This window comes from Orcinus orca, chromosome 4, assembly GCF_937001465.1.
Source record: "Orcinus orca chromosome 4, mOrcOrc1.1, whole genome shotgun sequence".
In the NCBI taxonomy this organism is placed as follows: domain Eukaryota; kingdom Metazoa; phylum Chordata; class Mammalia; order Artiodactyla; family Delphinidae; genus Orcinus; species Orcinus orca.
In genome coordinates, this window is record NC_064562.1 from 22,337,678 (window position 1) to 22,358,126 (window position 20,449).

The 20,449-nt window shown below is 37.9% G+C and overlaps 1 long non-coding RNA gene and 1 pseudogene across 2 annotated transcripts in view; both read right to left on the reverse strand.

The window, feature by feature from the left end:
- LOC125964222 (uncharacterized) overlaps nt 1-20,449 on the reverse strand; it is a 48,919-nt gene that overhangs the window by 13,844 nt on the left and 14,626 nt on the right. The gene's annotated exons all lie outside the window — the stretch shown is intronic.
- Nucleotides 5,954-8,794, reverse strand: LOC101281862 (AP-2 complex subunit beta-like; annotated as a pseudogene).

The following is a 20,449-nucleotide window of genomic DNA, read 5'->3' on the forward strand; positions in this document are numbered from 1 at the left end:
AATCAGTAATCGAAAAACTCCCAATAAACAGAAGTGCAGGACCAGGTGGCTTCACTCATAAATTCTACCAAACATTCAAAGGAAAGTTGACATCTATCCTTCTCAAACTATCCCCCATAATTGAAGAAGTATTGTTTCCAAACTTATTCTGAGGCCAGCATCACCCATGGATGAAAATCAGATAAAGACTCTACCAAAAAAAGTAAATTACAGGTGAAAAGCCCTGACGAACATAGATGCAAAAATCCTCAACAAAATATTAGTAAACTGAATTCAACAATATATTAAAAGAACCATACACCATGATCTAATGGGATTTATCTTGCCAATGCAGGAATGATTCAATATATGCAAATCATTTAAGTGACAGACCAGAGTAGCAGAACAAAGGATAAAATCATATCACCATCTTCATACCTCCAGCAAAAGCAGATGGCAAAATTCAAATTTTGATTTATGATAAAAACTCTCAACGAAGTGGGTATAAAGGCAACATACATTTCTATAATAAAGGGCATGTATGACAAAAACAGAGCTAACATCATACTCAATGGTTAAAAGCTGAGAGAATTTCCTCTAAGAACAGGAGCATGACAAGGATCCCTACTCTCACCACTTTTATTCAACACAGTATTAATAGTCCTAGCCACAGAAAGAAGACAAAAATTAAAATTAAAATTGGGGGCTTCCCTGGTGGCGCAGTGGTTGAGAGTCCGCCTGCCGATGCAGGGGACACGGGTTCGTGCCCCGGTCTGGGAAGATCCCACATGCCGCGGAGCGGCTAGGCCTGTGAGCCATGGCCGCTAAGCCTGCGAGTCCGGAGCCTGTGCTCCGCAACGGGAGAGGCCACAACAGTGAGAGGCCCGCGTACCGCAAAAAAAAAAAAAAAAAAAAAGGGATCTAGTTTGTAAAGGCCATAAAACTGTCACTGTTTGCAGATGACTTGATAATATGTAAAGAAAACCCTAAAGATTTCACCAACAAATTAGGATAAATAAATTCAGTAAATTTGAAGTATATACAATTAATATACAGAAATCCGTTATCTTTCCCTGCACTGATAACAAACTATCAGAGAAATTAAGGCAAAAACATTTATGATTATATTAAAAATAATAAAATGCCTAGGAATAAATTTAACCATGGAGGTGAAAGATTTATATACTGAAAATTATAAGACATTGATGAAGGAAATTGAAGATGACATAAATAAATGAAAAGATAGCCCATGCTCTTGGATTGGAAGAATTAATCTTTTTAAAATAGCCATATTACTCAAAGCAACCTACAGAGTTTAAGCAATCCCTATCAAAATACCCATGACATTTTTCACAGAACTAGAACAGATAAGCCTAAAATAAATATAGAACCACAAAATACCCACATTGTCAAAGCAATCCTGAGAAAAAAGACCAAAGCTGGAGATAGCATGCTCCCTGACTACAAAGCTACAATAACCAGTCTTACAGACAGAGTTAAAAAATTGGTGGTTGCTAGAGGGGAGGTGAGCGGGTGTTGGACAAGACAGGTGAAGGGGCATAAGAAGTACAAAATTCCAGTTATAAAATAAAAATTGACAAGAATTTAATATACAGAATAAAGAATATGGTTCATGATATTGCAATAACTGTGGATGGGGACAGTTGGTTACTAAACTCATCATGGTGATTATTTTGTAATAAACTTAAATGCTGAATCATTATGTTGTACATCCGAAACTAACATACTACTGTATGTCAACTATTCTTCAATTAAAAAAAAAAAAGAAAAGGAATGCATGCCTGACAGCATTTTAACTGAGCCATTTCTTGGGAGTGTGTTTGTAACAAACAGCCTTGAGGAGTGAGGTAATGTGTCTCCCTCAGACAAGCAGTAAGCTTGCTAAGCTCTCATTTTAAAAGCAATGGAGTCCTCAAACTCAGTGGAGTTCATCAATGTAACACAACTGAGTACACATAACACTCAACTGGATCTCTGTGTCATCCCTGTTGGAACTGGTGGGGGAGGGAGACCCAATACAATATTATGCTCACGCTTGCGGTGCCATAAGTAATAAAATCTTTTGTCTCTGAAAAAAAATCTCAAATAAAGAACCTAACTTTACAACAAAAGGAACTATAAAAAGAACAAACTAAGCCCAATATTGGCAGAATGAAATAAATAAGGATTAGCAGTTATAAAAGTAATAGAAGGACCTACTGCATAGCACAGGGAACTCTACTCATTATTCTGTAATGACCTATATGGGAAAAGAATATTAAAAAGAGTAGATAAATATATATATGTGTGTGTATAACTGATTCACTTTACTGTACACATGGAACTAACACAACATTGTAAATAAACTATACTCCAATAAATTTTTTTTAAAAAGTAATACAGGACTTCCCTGGTGGTGCAGTGGTTGAGAGTCTGTCTGCTGATGCAGGGGACATGGGTTCGTGCCCCAGCCTGGGAAGATCCCACATGCCGCGGAGCGGCTGGGCCCGTGAGCCATGGCTGCTGAGCCTGCACATCCGGAGCCTGTGCTCCGCAATGGGAGAGGCCACAACAGTGAGAGGCCCGTGTACAGCAAAAGAAAAAAAGAAGTAATAAAGACCACATATATAGTAGAAGGATAATAATATTAAGGAGTTTTTTTGGAAAAAGATAAAATTGACAAACTGTTAAAATAACTAAGAAAAAGGGAGTATATATACATACATTTTATATATATATATAAAGCCATTACACTGATGCCACAGAAATACAAAGGACAATAAGAGACTACTAAGTATTATGCAAACAACTTGAATTACATAGAAAAAAATGGACAAACTCCTAGAAACATACAACCTATCAAGACTAAGTAGTTAAGAAATAGAACATCTGAACAGACCAGTAATGAGTAGAGAATGAAACAGTACTGAAAAACCTCTCAATAAATAAAATCCCAGGACCAGGTGGTTTTACTGGTGAATTATGCCAAATATTTAAAGAGAAATTAAAGCTAAGACTTCTTAAATACTTCCAAAAATTTAAAGAGAAGGGAACACTTTCAAACCATCTTATGAGGCATTACTCCAATATCAAAACCAGATGAGGGCACTAGGAGAAAAGTACAGATCAATATCCCTGAAAAACATAGATGAAATATACTCAAAACACTGGCAAACTAAGTTCAACAGCACATTAAAAGGATCATTCACCATGATCAAGTGGAATTTATGCCTGGATGCAGGATGGTTCAATATATGCAAATCAATAAATGTGTTACATCACATTAAGAGAATAAAGGGAAAATATGGTCATATTAATAGATACAGAAAAATTATTTGACAAAATCCAACTTCATTTCATGAAAATTACTGTCAAGAAATTAGTTATAGAAGGAATATACCTCAACACATTAAAAGTCATATGACAAGCCCAAACTAACAGTATATTGAATTATGAATCATGAAAGCATTTCTTCTAAGTTTTGGACCAAGACATGGTTACCTATTCTTGCCTCTTCTATTCAACATAGTACTGGAATTCCTAACCAGAACAAGTAGGCAAGAAAAGTAAAGAAAGTAAATCCTAATCATAAAATTAAAGCTAAATTTTCTCTGTTTGCAGATGACATGATTTTATATCTACAAAACCCTAAACATGCCACCTCCAAAAAACTGTTCAAACTAATAAATAAATAAAGCTGCAGGATACAAAATCAACATACAAAAATCATTTGTGGCTCTATACACTAACAACAGAAACTATCAGAAAAGGTTAAACAAGTCCCATTTACAGTAGCACCCAAAAGAATAAAATACTTATGAATAAAGTAAACCAAGAATGTGAAAGACCCATACACTGAAAACTATAAAATATTGATGAAAGAATTTGAAGACGCAAAAAAATGGAAAGATCACCCATGTTAATGGATTGAATAAATTAATACTGTTAAAATGTCCATACTGTCCAAAGCAATCTACAGAGTTAATGCAATTCATGTCAAAATTCTGAAGACATTTTCCCCAGAAAATAGAAAAAGAAATCTCAAAATTCATATGGAACCTTAAAAGACCCAAAATATCCAAAGCAATCTTGAGCACAAAGAGCAAAGCTGAAGGCATCATGTTTCATAATTTCAAACCATACCTCAAAGCATAGTCATCAAAGCAGTAGGGTAGTAGTATAGAAACAGACATACAGAACAACAGAACGAAATACAGACCTCAGAAATAAATCCACGTATTTCCAATCCATTGATCTTTGACAAAAGTGCTGGGAATATACAATTAGGAAATGATCCTCTCTTCAGTAATTTAGTGGGAAACTGAATATTCACAAGCATAGGGAAGAAATTAGACCCATATCTCACACTATATACAAAAATTAATTCAAAGTGGTTTAGAGAATTAAATATAAGATCTGAAACTGTAAAATTAATAGAAGAAGATATAAGGGAAAAAAAACTTCTTTACAGTGGTATGTATGGGCAATGTATTTTTGGATATGACCCCCAAAACACAGGCAACAGAAACAAAAACAAAAACAAATTGAAAAATAGATTGCTATAAAGGTTTGGACTTCCCTGGTGGCTCAGTGGTTAAGAATCCGCCTGCCACATAGAAGCAACCTAAGTGTCCACCGACAGATGACTGGATGAAGAAAATGTGAACATATATACAATGGAATATTACTCAGCCATAAAAAGAAAGGAAATTGAGTTATTTGCAGTGAGGTGGATGGACCTAGAGTCTGTCATACAGAGTGAAGTCAGTCAGAAAGAGAAAAACAAATACCGTATGCTAACATATATATATGGAAACTAAAAAAACAAAAAAAAGGTTCTGAAGAACAATAGGGGCAGGACAGGAGTAAAGATGCAGACGTAGAGAATGGACTTGAGGACATGGGGAGGGGGAAGGGTAAGCTGGGACGAAGTGAGAGAGTGGCATGGACTTATATATACACTACCAAATATAAAATAGATAGCTAGTGGGAAGCAGCTGCATAGCACAGGGAGATCAGCTCGGTGCTTTGTGCCCACCTAGAGGGGTGAGACAGGGTGGGTGGGGGGGAGACGCAAGAGGGAGGAGATATGGGGATATATATATATATATATATATATATATATATATGTATAGCTGATTCACTTTGTTATAAAGCAGAAACTAACACACCACTGTAAAGCAATTATACTCCAATAAAGATGTTAAAAAAAAAAATCCGCCTGCCAATGCAGAGGACACGGGTTCGAGCACTGGGCTGGGAAGATCCTACATGCTACAGAGCAACTAAGCCCGTGCGCCACAACTACTGAGCCTGCGCTCTAGAGCCCGCGAGCCACAACTACTGAGCCCACACACCGCAGCTACTGAAGCCCGTGTGCCTAGAGCCGGTGCTCTGCAACAAGAGAAGCCACCGCAGTGAGAAGCCCCTGCTCGCCGCAACTAGAGAAAGCCCATGCCCAGCAACGAAGACCCAATGCAGCCAAAAATAAATAAAATAAAATAAATTAATTAAAAAAAAAAGATTGGGGCTTCCCTGGTGGCACAGTGGTTGGGAGTCCGCCTGCCGATGCAGGGAACACAGGTTCGTGCCCCGGTCCGGGAAGATCCCACATGCCACAGAGCGGCTAGGCCTGTGAGCCATGGCTGCTGAGCCTGCGCGTCCGGAGCCTGTGTTCCGCAACGGGAGAGGCCACAACAGTGAGAGGCCCGCGTACCGCAAAAAAAAAAAAAAAAAAAAAAAAAGATTGCATAGTTTCCAGGGAAATTATTTTTTAAAAAACTATAAAGATTTGAACAGCAAAGGAAACAATTTACAGAGAGAAGAGTGTACCTACAAAATGGGAAGAAACATTTGAAAAACATATCTAATATATAAAATACATAATATGCTCAAACAACTGAGTAGGAAAAAAACAACAAATAACCTGATTTTATTTTCAATGACACTTTGCTTTGCTTTAATATTTGTCTTTTTCTGCCTTTGAAGTGAGCTCTTGATTACAAAATATCAAATGACAGTCAAAAATGCCAGCCACTGGCACAGAATGGAGAAGCCCACAAGTAAGGACATATAGCAGCAGGTGGCAAGAGGTGGGAAGTGATTGAAGCAGTGGTTACAAATGTTCACAAGAAGCTAAAACTATCCAACAGATTGTGCCCTAATGTTAGTACAGGTTAGACTAGTCACTACCTTGGTGCGTGACCTCAGTATTTTTGGCTTCAGATTGTACATGGCAATACAATTTCTTCCAGTTAAGAGTTCTTGGCTTGCACCAATGACGGTAGCTGGAGGGCACCGGACCAGTCTATTAGTTTTTCAAAACGCTGTTGTAGACCTGAAAGATGTACTGGGAGACGTCAGGAGCTCTGCACTTAGTGACAGCGTGTAACTGGGGTTTCCTGGCTGGTCTACAGAGCTTGGCCAAAATCCAAATGCCATTAGTGAGCTTCAGGGATTGATACAGAATGTCCTGCTCTTCCACATTCGTCTTGGCAACAGTATCAACATTGTTGTTTTGCAACTTGCTGAAAACAGTGTCAGCATTTAAATGACATCCCTTAATCTGAAACTGAAGTTCATTTTCATTGGGAATATCCTTCCATGTTGCAAGGAAGACCTGGTACTCCATTTTGCTGTCTTCTACAAAAAACCACGTTGAGTGGGATGAGGCAGCTGAAGCAGAAGACATCAGTGTTGTTTTTCACAGCCACCTGCAGGTTGTTCAGAGGTTCTATCTTCATGAATGGGCCCAAGATGCTGAGAGGCAGGGAGCCATCAACGCTCTGGTTTGGCATCAGTGGTGTAGGGATGGCCAGAGGAGTGCTGGGGATGACACCAAACCTATTATTGTTAAACTGAATTGCAAAGTCTGTCATGTGCTGCAGAGCTTTGTTGGTGAAGGTCATTTCCATATAGATGTGCCCTTGGCGGTGAGTAAATATTCCCGAAATCTCCTTTAGCCTTTACTGCAGGCAGCCAGACAGCCTTTGAAGCCACATATCCACCAGGCGCCATGCCTATCCTCATGGAGAGGTCAAATAGGTCATTCAGACCACTGCTGACCACAGCAGGAGTAGGTGAAGGAGCAGAGGTTGCAGGCACTGATGATGGATGAAGGATTGTCCCACCAGACTATCTAGCCCTCCACCCAGGAGATCCATCTTTTCGAATTATAGTTTTCTCCAGATATATGCCCAGGAGAGGGATGGCTGGATCATATGGCAACTATACTTTTAGTTTTTTGAGGAACCTCTATACTGTTTTCCATAGTGGCTGCACCAATTTACATTCCCACCAACTGTAGAAGGGTTCCCTTTTCTCCACACCCTCTCCAGCATTTATTATTTGTAGACTTTTTTAATGATGGCCATTCTGACCAGTTTAAGGTGATACCTCATTGCAGCTTTGATTTGCATTTATCTAATAATTAGTGATGGTGAGCATCTTTCCATGTGCCTTTTGGCCATCTGTATGTCTTCTTTGGAGAAATGTTTATTTAGGTCTTCTGCCCATTTTTTAAATTATTTTTTTGTGTGTGTGATTGAGTTGTATGAGCTGTTTGTATATTTTGGAAATTAAGCCCTTGTTGGTTGCATCATCTGCAAATAGTTTCTCCCATTCAGTAGGTTGTCTTTTCATTTTTTTTTACGGTTTCCTTTGCTGTGCAAAAACTTGTAAGTTTGAATAGGCCCCATTTGTTTACTTTTGCTTTTATTTCTATTGCCTTGGGAGACTGACATAAGAAAATGTTGGTACGATTTATGTCAGAGAATGTTTTGCCTATGTTCTCTTCTACAAGTTTATGGTGTTATGTGTTATATTTAAGTCTTTAAGCCCTTTTGAGTTTATTTTTGTGCATGGTGTGAGGATGTGTTCTAACTTCAATGATTTACATGCAGCTGTTCAACATTCCCAACACCACTTACTGAAGAGGCTGTCTTTTCTCCATTGTATATTCTTGCCTCCTTTGTCGAAGATTAATTGACCATTGGTGTGTGGGTTTATTTCTGGGCTCTGTTTCATTGATTCATATGTCTGTTTCTGTGCCAATGCCATGCTGTTTTGATTACTGTAGCTTTTGTAGTATTGTCTGAAGTCTGGAAGGGTTATGCCTCCTGCTTTGTTCTTTTTCCTCAGGATTGCTTTCGCAATTCTGGGTCATTTGTAGTTCCATATAAATTTTAAAATTATTCTAGTTCTGTGGAAAATGTCATGGGTGATTTGATAGGGTTTGCATTAAATCTGTAGATTGCTTTGGGTACTATGGCCATTTTATCAATATTAATAATTCCAGTCCAATGGGATATCTTTCCATTTCTTTGAGTCATCTTCACTTTCCTTTATTAATGTTTTATAGTTCTCAGCATACAAGTCTTTCACTATCTCTGTCAGGTTTATTCCTAAGTATTTTAGTTTTTTGGATGCAATTTTAAAAGGGATTTTTTTCCATTTCCTTTCTGATATTTCATTTTTAATGTAAACACATGCAACTGATTTCTGTACATTAATCTTGTATCCTGCTACCTTGCTGAATCTGTTTATCAGTTCTAGTAGCTCGTGTGGAGTCTTTAGGGTTTTCTATATATAGTATCATGTCATCTGCATATAATGACAATTTTACCTCTTCCCTCCCAATTTGCATACATTTTCTTTCTCTTTCTTATCTGATTGGTATGAATATACTTCCAATATTATGTTGACTTAAAGTGGTGAGAGTGGGCATCCTTGTCTGTGTTCCAGAGGCTAAGTGCTTTTCACCATTATGTATCATATAGGCTGTAGGTTTGTCAGAAACAGCTTTTAGTATGTTGAGATATGTTCCCTCAATAGCCACTTTCGTAAGAGTTGCTTGTGAGCTCCCAGAGCTCATAGAGGTGGCACCAAGAAGGAGGCTGCTATGGCAGCTCTGCCCCTCCCTTCACCCGCCCCTCAACAATGGTGCTTTGCTTCTATGGCCGGCCTGTGCTTCTTCTGCATACACCCAGGTTGGGCCGGTACCACACTCCAGCCCCTTCAGGCTGTCTCCATGCAGCCAACCCCAGTCCTCTCCCCTGGTTTTTCCTCTGAAGCCCCAGTTTTAACACCCAGCCCCACCCCACATACCAGTAGGCACACTTCTTGGGCTGGGGACTGCACAAGGTAGCACAGATCCTCTGTGCAGGTCTCTGTTTTGTCTGCTGCAAACTTGCTGCTGGGCTCTCCTCCAACCCTCTGAAGCTCCTTTTCTGCCCCAGCTGATCTCCTCACTGGTGAAGGGGCTTCCCAGGGTGAGGTAACCTTTCCTCTTTCACAGCTTCCTCCCAGGGGTGCAGGTTTTCTTCTTTTTTTCCTTCATCCTATCTCATTACATGGAGACCTTTCTTGCACTTCTGGGTGTCTGAGATCTTCTGCTAGCATTCGGTAGGTATTCTGTGAGGACTGTTCCACATGTAGATTTTTTTCTGACATATTCATGGGAGGAGATGAACACCGTGTTCTTCTATTCCGCCATCTTGATTCAATCTCTATATGATTTTTTTGCCTTTTTTCTTCTACTTCAGGAAATCAAGTGATCAATGCCTGAAGGAGACTACCAGAGGTCCAAGGACACAAGAAATATCAAGGTCATCACACAAACTTCAGCCCCACAGCACCCCTAAAACCAAGAACCTGAGGAAGCAAAAGAGGGGACAAACTGACTTAAAAAGGACATTAGTCATGTATACCACCTGCAAGAGTATATCAAGGGGCTTGTTTCCACTGATGTTGACAAGAGACACCACAAAGGCACTTTAAGTTTCCAATATAATGGGGAGGAAAAAATTCTTACAACATTGGCTTTGTAATGTATTTTTCCCTGACCATCATTGAGGTTGTGTCCTCTTCATATGTAAAATGATCGTTTTTATTTCTTTTACTGTGAAATTTAATTTCATAGGTTCCAAATATTTTTATTTGTTTGCTTCTATTTTTTCTCTTGATTGAGAGGCACTTCAAATATACCTTATAGTTGTGGTGTCTTCTCCCACATCCTTCCAAGACAATTACTGTGCACACAGTCACTAAAAAATTTGTCAAGGAACTTGTTTTCACAGGTCATCCATCACTCAAGACACTCGATATGAGGGCCATCTGCCATGCACAGCCTTACATCAAGAGCTCTGTACTGAGCTCTTTGCTCTCAACTTGTGGACCAGTTAAAGGACAGGATGAGGATATCGTTAAACCTCACAACCTACAGCGAAGCACATTGGTCAATCCTCAAACGTATTGCCAAGTTGACAGACAACAGGCCTGGGAGCTTCTCCTATGATGTTCCCCAGCTTGCCACCAAGACATCTGGTCTGGACCATGTCACCAACCACAGAGCACTGACATGTAGACTCAATGTGCAGACCAGAGAATGTCAAACATAAATGTCATCAGGACTCCAAACTCAGGCAGCAGGCAAGAGATCTGCCTGGGTCTCCATCCTGTTTTGCTAGATCTTCCCCTCCTACCTACCCCCTCCTCACAAAAATGTAAGACTCAGGTCCCTTTTATCCTCTGAGGATACTCAGAGACCTGATCTGTGGAATTATCCACAGCCTTTATCCTCTTCCCAGTACAACTGGACTTGGATTCACACAGGCACACCAAATGACCATAAGGACACCTGCCCCAACGCTAAGCATTGACTCCCAGCCTCTACCCAACTCACCTCACCTGAGCCCAATCCAGGCCTGCACTGTCCCCCAACCTCCACCATCTACGCATGTTCCAGACCAACCCCTCAGAATTGTCTTCATGATGGGACAAGGGATGCGGGGAGGGCTCCAGGTTCGGAACACCTTTCATTTCATCCTTCTAAGAAGCTTTCTCCTACAAGTCAGATGTTTCACCTCTTAGGGGAATCTGGGTGATACTGACCCATGTCCCAGTCCACATTCTCCAGGAGGACCTTCTGGTCTCCTCTGAGGGGAGTGACCCACCCTGCCCCAAGGCACGGAAGGTTCAGCCTCCAGGCTAACAGGGCTCAGAGGCGACTACTGGAGTAGAAGAAAGAAGAAAGGAGCAGAATTTGTCTCATGAATTAGCACTTCCCCAGCTGTGGTTTACGTACAAATTTCAGAGCACCAGATAATATTGAGAATTGCACAGCCCATTTCATGTAATGTTATGAATTGTGTAAATTTAACTTATGTTTTAAATGGAGGCTACCAAACTGTCATATGAAGTATTTAGTAAATTTTTTAAAATTTAAATTGTTTGCTGATCCTTTTACAACATATGTCATTATGCTGTACACCCACCATTTCTACAGTACTGTATGTCAATAATATCTCAATAGAACTGAAAGAAAAATAAAGGAAAATATTGGTAAATTAATAAGAAACCGAGTCAACACATAGGAAAATATTAAGTTATAATGCCAGTAGGAAGCTATTAATTAATTAACATTTACTTGTCTTCAGTGTGCAAGTGACTGGAATTTGGGAAACAGGATAAAATAGACACCTATGGGGATTAAAATTTCTGTGTTTTTTAAGCTGAGCCTTTCCTGAACCTAGAATTTTTGTCTCTGAGAGAGAGTTCTACTGAAAACCATAATAGAGGATATTGTCTTCATCTTATAAATTTTGGTTATTAAAATTCACTAGAAATGGTATTTGGTTAGTTTCTTCATGATAATGAGATCCTCTCAATGTTACATATTGTACAGATACTTTCACTTCCAGTCATCTCTTGTATGGTTTTTGGTTTTGTTTTGTCACCAAGTTTTATTTACTTGAGTGTAAAAGAGGATGTTAGTAGTCTCAGTGTAGTCTATGTCCCTAAATTGTGTCAGATTCAAACTCTTAGGCACAACTCACGTCTCCTGGAACAAAAACTACATTTTAACAATATTTTCAGGTGACTCACATGCACAATTTTTACTAAGTAGGGAAAGTATACTTATTCATACTTTGACAGCAAATTTGAATAACATGGTGATCTTTTAAAAATACTGATGCCCAGAAATATTATTTTACTGAATCATTTTCAGTCCTGGGCATGGGAATTTTTTAATGTTTTCCAAGTAATAATGATGTGAGGCAAAGTCTGAGAATTCCTATAGGTGAAGAGCAAGGGAAACAGTTCCCTGACTTGTTCTGGTCTTTATCCAACATGGGAAGAAACTCTGACCTGGGTCAAGAAAGTGTGGGTGGTTTTTTTAGAGAATGGGATTGTATTAGGAAGGGCAAAGAGCCTAATCATTTTTCCATGTGAGAATCTGTCTCAGGGAAGCTTCTCTCTCTCTCTCTCTCTCTCTCTAGGATTTCTTCCCTTAGTGAGGAAGACTCCAGATGGCCTCCTGGTTGTCTCAAGACCAAAGAAAAGATAAAAGCAAAGTAAAGGAAGCTCAGGTTGAGTTACTCAATTTGACTTGAATATATTTCAGGGAGGAGTTCCATCAGCATTAAGTTTGAAGAACATGTGCTTCATGTACCCCTTCAACAACAACTTGGCTTCATTCACAGACAAGTGTCTTTGTGGGAGGTGTAGTATACAGCACCATACATCAAGGGGACCAGGAGGAATCTCACCCATCTGTGCACAGGGTAATAGGCATAGAGACCTCAGTCCCAGCTCTGGACTTGGCAGTCATCTGTTAACTGGCTTCTCTTGGATAAAGCCCAGGGGCACCTGGAAAATACTATTTTAATCCATCACTCATGAATAAAAGAGGCTTTGAGGATATCCAGGTTTCTAGTAGAGAAGTGCTAGCACAATGTTGGAGGGGGAAAAAAAAAAAAAAAATATATATATATATATATATATGAGTTTGGATACATTGGACAAAGTAAAGGGAATAGTTTCACTTTACCAACATCACACCCCCACCAAGATTGCACAATTTAGGGCCAAGAGAGATCTTCCTGGCCCATGATTTCCCCTGCAGGGGCAAGTGAAATCATGTGAGTGAGCATGAAGCTTCTCCAACTGTGTGGGATGCTGCCAAAAAGGCCTGTTATTTTCTGGCCCCTTCCAGAGTGCTGAATCATGAGCTGCATGACTGGGGGTGGGGAAGACGTAGCAGATAGGATTCTGGTAAGGCATTAATGTGCTGCAGAGTCTACTAGCTGTATTACAGACTCCATCAAGAAGCCCATCCATGAGCCAACAGGGAGGCCTCACCCATAGATCCTCCCAAATGGCCAATGGGCACCCTTGGTCCTCTGTAAATTGTACCAACACAAATCCTCACACTGTGGTCAGTTCAGCATGTGTGCTCCCAACCAAGCCACTGAGGGAAAGATTTGGCACACAGCTTGAGAACACACACAGGTAGACGGCTCACATCTGCAGGCCAGAGACAGACCATAAATTTCTGCATTAGCACCACCCTTAGGAGAAGAAAAGAGGGGCTGTCAGTACCCAGCCTATTGTGTTGCAAGATCAAAAGACAGCATATAAGCTCAAGAATTCTGCCAAAGATGTGATAGGAACCGTGAAACAGGTTTATCCATAAAGGTCTGAGAAAGCTTCAGAATCTCTAGAGGGCTGGCAGAAGGTGTTTCTCTCCTGAAGACAATTAGTAAATGCTGGAGGAGGTGACTACTACTTCAGAAGTGAAAACAGCAGCAGAAAACCCCAAGAATATTTTTTAAAAATCAAAGTAATCTAATGACATTAAAGGATTGCCAGTCTTTCATTTATCAATCCCAAAGACTTAGAAATCTACAATCTACCTAATAAATAATGAAAAAACACTGCTATAAGAAAGCTCAGTGAGCTACAAGGAAAGACAGAAAGACAATTCAATGGAATCAGAAAAAACATGAAGAAAAGAAAAATACAACAGACAAAAATTGTAAAAAAGAACCAAAAAAAAAATCTGGAGCTGAAATGAATGAAATGAAAAAATTAATAGAAAAATTTATAGCTATGATAGTGTTTTAACAAATATGCAGATAAAATGAAGTACCTCATGACATAAAAATATGAAAGGAGAAGAATAAAAGAATGAAACACTTATAGGCATACAAAGATAAGTTGCTATTAGCATAAAATGTACTGTTTTAACTATGAGATGTTTTATGTATGCCTCATGGTAACTACAGAGCAAAGATCTTTAGTAGAATCACAAACATTAAAAAATTAAACACAGCATACTGACACGGTAAACCACCAACTCACAAAGATAGATAGACACAGAGGGGAAAAAGAAACAATGGAGTTACAAAACAATCAGAAAGTAATTAGTAAGATGGCAGTAATAAGTCCTTACATATCAAAAATCACTTTAAATGTAAATGGATTGAATTCACAAATCAAAGCCATAGAGTGGCTGGCTGGATAAAAAAATATAAGGCCCAATTATATTTTGCATATAAGACACTCATTTCAACTTTTTTTAAAAAAATTATTTGTTTATTTTTTGGCTGCGTTGGGTCTTTGTTGCTGCGTGGCTTTCTCTAGTTGTGGTGAGTGGGGGCTACTCTTCATTGCAGTGTGCGGGCTTCTCATTGCAGTGGCTTCTCTTGTTGCGGAGCACGGGCTCTAGGGCTTTAACAGTTGTGGCGTATGGGCTTAGTTGCTCTGCGGCATGTGGGATCTTCCTGGACCAGGGCTCAAACCCATGTCCCCTGCACTGGCAGACGGATTCTTAACCACTTCACCACCAGGGAAATCCCCTCATTTCCAGGGGAAGTCCCCTAAGCTTTAAAGACACGCTTAGGGTCAAGGTAAAGACATGGATGATTATATTCCATGCAAGTGGAAGCCAAATAATGTGGAGGTAGCCATACTTATATCAGACAAAACAGACTTTAAGCCAAAAACCATAATAAGACACAAGGCAGGTCATTATATAATGACACAAGGGTCGCTACATCAAGAAGATATAACAATTGTAAATATATACACACCCAACATCAAAGCACCTAAATATATTAAGCAAACACAGATCTGAAGAAAGAAATAGACAATACAGTAATAGTAGGGGACTTCAATACTCCCTTCTCAGCAATGGATAGATCATGCGTAGAGTAAATCAACAAGAAAACACTGGTCTATACCTTACATCAAATGGACTTAACAGGCATATATAGAACATTCTATCCAACAACTTGTTCTCAGGTGCACATGAAACATACTCCAGGAAAGATCATATGATAGGACACAAACATGTCTTAGCAAATTTAAGAAGATCAAAATTATACCAAATATCTGAACACAATTATATAAAACTAGAAATCAACAAGAGCATAAATGGAAAATCTAAAAATATGTGGAAACTAAACAGTACACTTCAGTGGGTCAAAAAGGAAAGCCAAAGAGAATTTTTTTTTAAAAAATCTCAAAACCAATGAAAATGGAAACACAACATACCAAAACCTATTGGATCCTGCAAAAGAAGTTCAAAGAGGAAAGTTTATAGTGATGAATGCATACGACAAGAAATTAGAAAGCTCTCAATCTAACTCTACACCTCAAGGAAGTAGAAAAAGAAATTTATTCCAAAGTTGGCAGAGGTTAGGATATCATAAAGACTAGAGTGGAAATAAATAAATAAAACATATACAAGAAAGGATCAATAAACTAAAGGCTGGATTTTCAAAAATACAAAATTTTCAAACTTTTAGCTAGACTAGGAAAATAGAAGACTCAAAATTAGAAATGAGAGAGGAGACATTACAACTCATACTACAGAAATACACAGGATGATAAGAGACTACTTTGAACAATTGTATGCCAACAAATTAGGTACTCAGGAAGAAACTGATACTTCCTAGAAACTCACTACCTACAAAGACTGAATCAGGAAGAAATAGAAAATCTGAATAACAATGTAAAGCTATTATACTCCAGTAAAGATGTTAAAAAAAAAAAAAGAAAATCTGAACAGACCAATGATAAGGGATTGAATCAGTAATCAAAAAAGCTCCCAACACAGAAAACTCAAGGACTAGATGAATTTATTGGTGAATCCTACCAAACCTATGAAGAATTAACACCAGTAATTCTCAAACTCTTCCAAAAAATGAAAGACTAAGGAATACTTCCAAACTTGTTCTATGAGAGGAGGATTTCCGGGACACCAAAGCCAGATAAAGACTCTACAAGAAAAGAAAACTGGAGGCCAATAAAACTGATTAATATAGATGCAAAAATTCTGAACAAAATATGAGCAAATCAAATTCAACAATACCTGAAAGGGATTATCCACTGGGACCAAATGGGATTTATCACTGGGATATAAGAATAGTTCAATGGTACACAAACAAATATGTGGGATACACCATATTAATAGAGTAAAAATAAAAATCACATGATCATTTCAGTAGATGCTGAAAAAGCACTGGACAAAATGCAATTCTTTTATGATTAAAAACTCTGAACAGATTGAGTATAGGGGGAACATACCTCCACATAATTAAGGCCATACATAACAAGCCCACAGCTAACATCATACTTGATGGTAATAAGGTAAAAGCTATTCTGCCAAGAACAAGAACAAGACAGTGATGTCCACTGAATCACTCTTATTCAATATAGTACTGGAAGTATTAGCTGGGGAAATCAGGAAAGACAAAGAAAGGCACCCAAATCAGAAAGGAAGAAAATTCTCATTGAAGATGGTATGATTTTGTATACAAAAAATCCAAAGGAGTCCCAAAATGTTGTAACTAATCAACAAAGTAGGTAAAATTGCAGTATATAAAATCAACATACATCATCAGTTGTATTTCTACACACAAGTAGTAAAACATCTGAAAAAATAAACTATCTAATTTACAATAGCATCAAAAATAATATGATACTTAGGAATAAATTTAGTAAAGTTGGTGAAAAGTCTCTACATTGAACACTACTAACTAATTTTTGACAAGGTAACCAAGAACAACCATGGGGAAATAATAGTGTCTTCCATAGATGGTGTTGGAAAACCCGGATAAATGTAAGCAAAAATAAAATTGGACCCCTATATAAAACAACTCACAATAATTAACTCAGGATGGATCAAAGACTTGAACCTAAGACTTGATACCATAAAAGTCCTAAAAGAAAATGTAAGAAACTCCTCCACATTGGTTTTGATGATGTGACTTTTTTTTTTTTTTGGATATGACACTAAAAGCACAAACAACAAAAGCAGAAATCAACAACTGAGAATAAATCAAACTTAAAAGCTTCTGTGCAACAAAATAAACAATCAACAAAATGAAAAGTTAACCTACCAAATGGGAAAAAATGCAAACTATATATTCAATAAAGGGGCATACAATCAAAGTACATTAAAAAAACCTCATAAAATGCCACAAGATACCAACTAATCCAGTGTACAGATGAGTAAAGGAAATGGTTTTTGTTTTTCCAAAAAAGACATACAAATGGCCAATAGACATATGAAAATGTGCTCAACATGAGTAATCATCAGTACAATGCAAATCAAAACCACAATAAGACATTATCTCACACCCGTTAGAATGGCTATCATCAAAAAGACAAGAGATAAGCATTGGTGAGGATGTGGACAAACGGGAACACGGGAACTGTTAGTGGGGATATAATTTTTGCAGCCACTATGAAAAACAATATGAAGGTTTCTCAAAAAAGTAAAAATAGATCTATTATATGATTCAGCAATTCCAATTTCTGGTATTTATTCAAAGAAAATAAAAGCACTAACTTGAAAAGATATATGCACTCCCATATTTACAGCAACATGACTCACAATAGCCAAGATATGGAATCAACCTAGGTTCTTATCAACAGATGAATGGATAAGAAAGATGTGATATTTATATCTATATATTTATCTACATATACATACACACAATGAATATTATTAAGCCATTAGAAAGAAGAAAATTCTACCATTTTCTACCATTGATGGCCTTGGGTACATTATGCTGAGATAAATCAAAAAGAGAAAGACAAATACTACCTGATATCACTTATATGTAAAATTAAAAAAAAAAAAAAAAGCCAAACTCACAAGAATGTTGGTTATCAGGGGGCTGAGATGTGGGGAATAAGAAAGATGTTTAAGGGTACAAACTTTTAACTAATAGTAAATAATTCCTAAAGATCGATGCACAGTATAGTGAATATAAACAATGGTATTGTATTATAATCAAACTTACTAATAGACTAGATCTTAATTTTTCCAACCACAATAATGAAACAATGATTAGAAAATTGAAATAGTATCAAGCATCTTTTGTGCCCACAACACTATGAGATTAGAAATCTATTTCAGGAAAAAAAAAAACTATAATAAACAAAACAGGTGGAGGCTAAACAATATGCTACTAAATAACCAAGAGATCACTGAAGAAATCAAAGAGGAAGTCAGAAAATACCTAGAAACAAATGACAACAAAAACATGATGACCCAAAATCTATGGGATGCAGCAAAAGCAGCTCTAAGAAGGAAGTGTATAGCAATACAATCCTACCTCAAGAAACAAGATAAATCTCAAATAAACAGCCTAACCTTACACCAAAAGCAACTAGAGAAAGAAGAACAAACAAAAACCCAAAGCTAGTAGAAGGAAAGAAATCATAAAAATCAGAGCAGAAATAAATGAAACAGAAACAAAGAAAGCAGTAGCAAAGATCAATGAAACTAAAAGCTGGTTCTTGAGAAGATAAATAAAATTGATAAACCTTTAGCCAGACTCATCAAGAAAAAATGGGAGAGGACTCAAATCAATAAAATTAGAAATGAAAAAGAAGTTACAACTGACGCTGCAGAAATACAAAGGATCACAAGAGACTACTATAAGCAACTATATGCCAATAAAATGGACAACCTGGAAGAAATGAACAAATTCTTAGAAAGGTGCAACCTTCCAAGACTGAACCAGGAAGAATAGAAAATATGAATAGACCAATCACAAGTAATGAAATTCAAACTGTAATTTAAAATCTTCCAGCAAACAAAAGTCCAGGACCAGATGGCTTCACAGGCGAATTCTATCAAACACTTAGAGAAGAGCTAACACGCATCTTTCTCAAACTCATACAAAAAATTGCAGAGGGAGGAACGCTACCAAGCTCATTCTACTAGGCCACCATCACCCCGATACCAAAACCAGACAAAGATACTACAAAAAAAGAAAATTACAGAGTGATGTCACTGATGAACACAAATGCAAAAATCCTCAACAAAATACTAGCAAACAGAATCCAACAACACATTAAAAGGATCATATACCACAATCAAGTGGTATTTATCCCAGGGATGCAAGGATTCTTCAATATATGCAAGTCAATCAATCTATGTGATACACCATATTAACAAACTGAAGAATAAAAACCATATGATCATCTCAATAGATGCAGAAAAAGCTTTTGACAAAATTCAACACCCACTTATGATAAAAACTCTCCAGAAAGTGGGCACAGAGGGAAGCTACCTCAACATAATAAAGGCCATATATGACAAACCCACAGCAAACATCATTCTCAATGGTGAAACACTGAAAGCATTTCCTCTAAGACCAGGAATAAGACAAGGATGTCTACTCTCCGCTATTATTCAACATAGTTTTGGGAGTCCTAGCAATCAGAGAAGAAAAAGAAATAAAAGGAATCCAAATTGGAAAAGAAGAAGTGAAACTGTCACTGTTTGCAGATGACGTGATACTATACATAGAAAATCCTAAAGATGCCACCAGAAAACTAGTAGAGCTCATCAATGAATTTGGTAAAGTTGCAGGATACAAAATCAATACACAGAAATCTCTTGCATTCCTATACACTAACAATGAAAGATCAGAAACAGAAATTATGGAAACAATCCCATTTACCATTGCAACAAAAAGAATAAAATACCTAGGAATAAACCTACCTGAGGAGGCAAAAGACCTGTACTAAGAAAACTATAATATACTGATGAAAGAAATCAAAGATGACAAAAATAGATGGAGATATATACCATGTTCTTGGATTGGAAGAATCAATATTGTGAAAATGACTATACCACCCAAAGCAATCTACAGATTCAATGTAATCCTTATCAAATTACCAATGGCATTTTCCACAGAATCAGAACAAAAAATTTTACAATTTGTATGGAAACACAAAAGACCCCAAATAGCCAAAGCAATCTTTTCTTTTAATTAATTAATTTATTTATTTTTGGCTGTGTTGGGTCTTCATTGCTGCGTGTGGGCTTTTTCTAGTTGTGGCAAGCGGGGGCTACTCTTCATTGTGGTGTGCATGCTTCTCATTGCAGTGGCTACTCCTGTTGTGGAGCACAGGTTCTATGCACTCAGGCTTCAGTAGTTGCAGCTCAGGGGCTCTAGAGAGCAGGCTCAGTAGTTGTGGCACATGGGGTTAGTTGCTCCTCAGCATGTGGGGTCTTCCCAGACCAGGGCTCAAACCCATATCCCCTGCACTGGCAGGTGGATTCTTTTTTTGTTTTTTGTTTTTTTTGCGGTACGTGGGCCTCTCACTGTTGTGGCCTCTCCTGTTGCGGAGCACAGGCTCCGGACGTGCAGGCTCAGAGGCC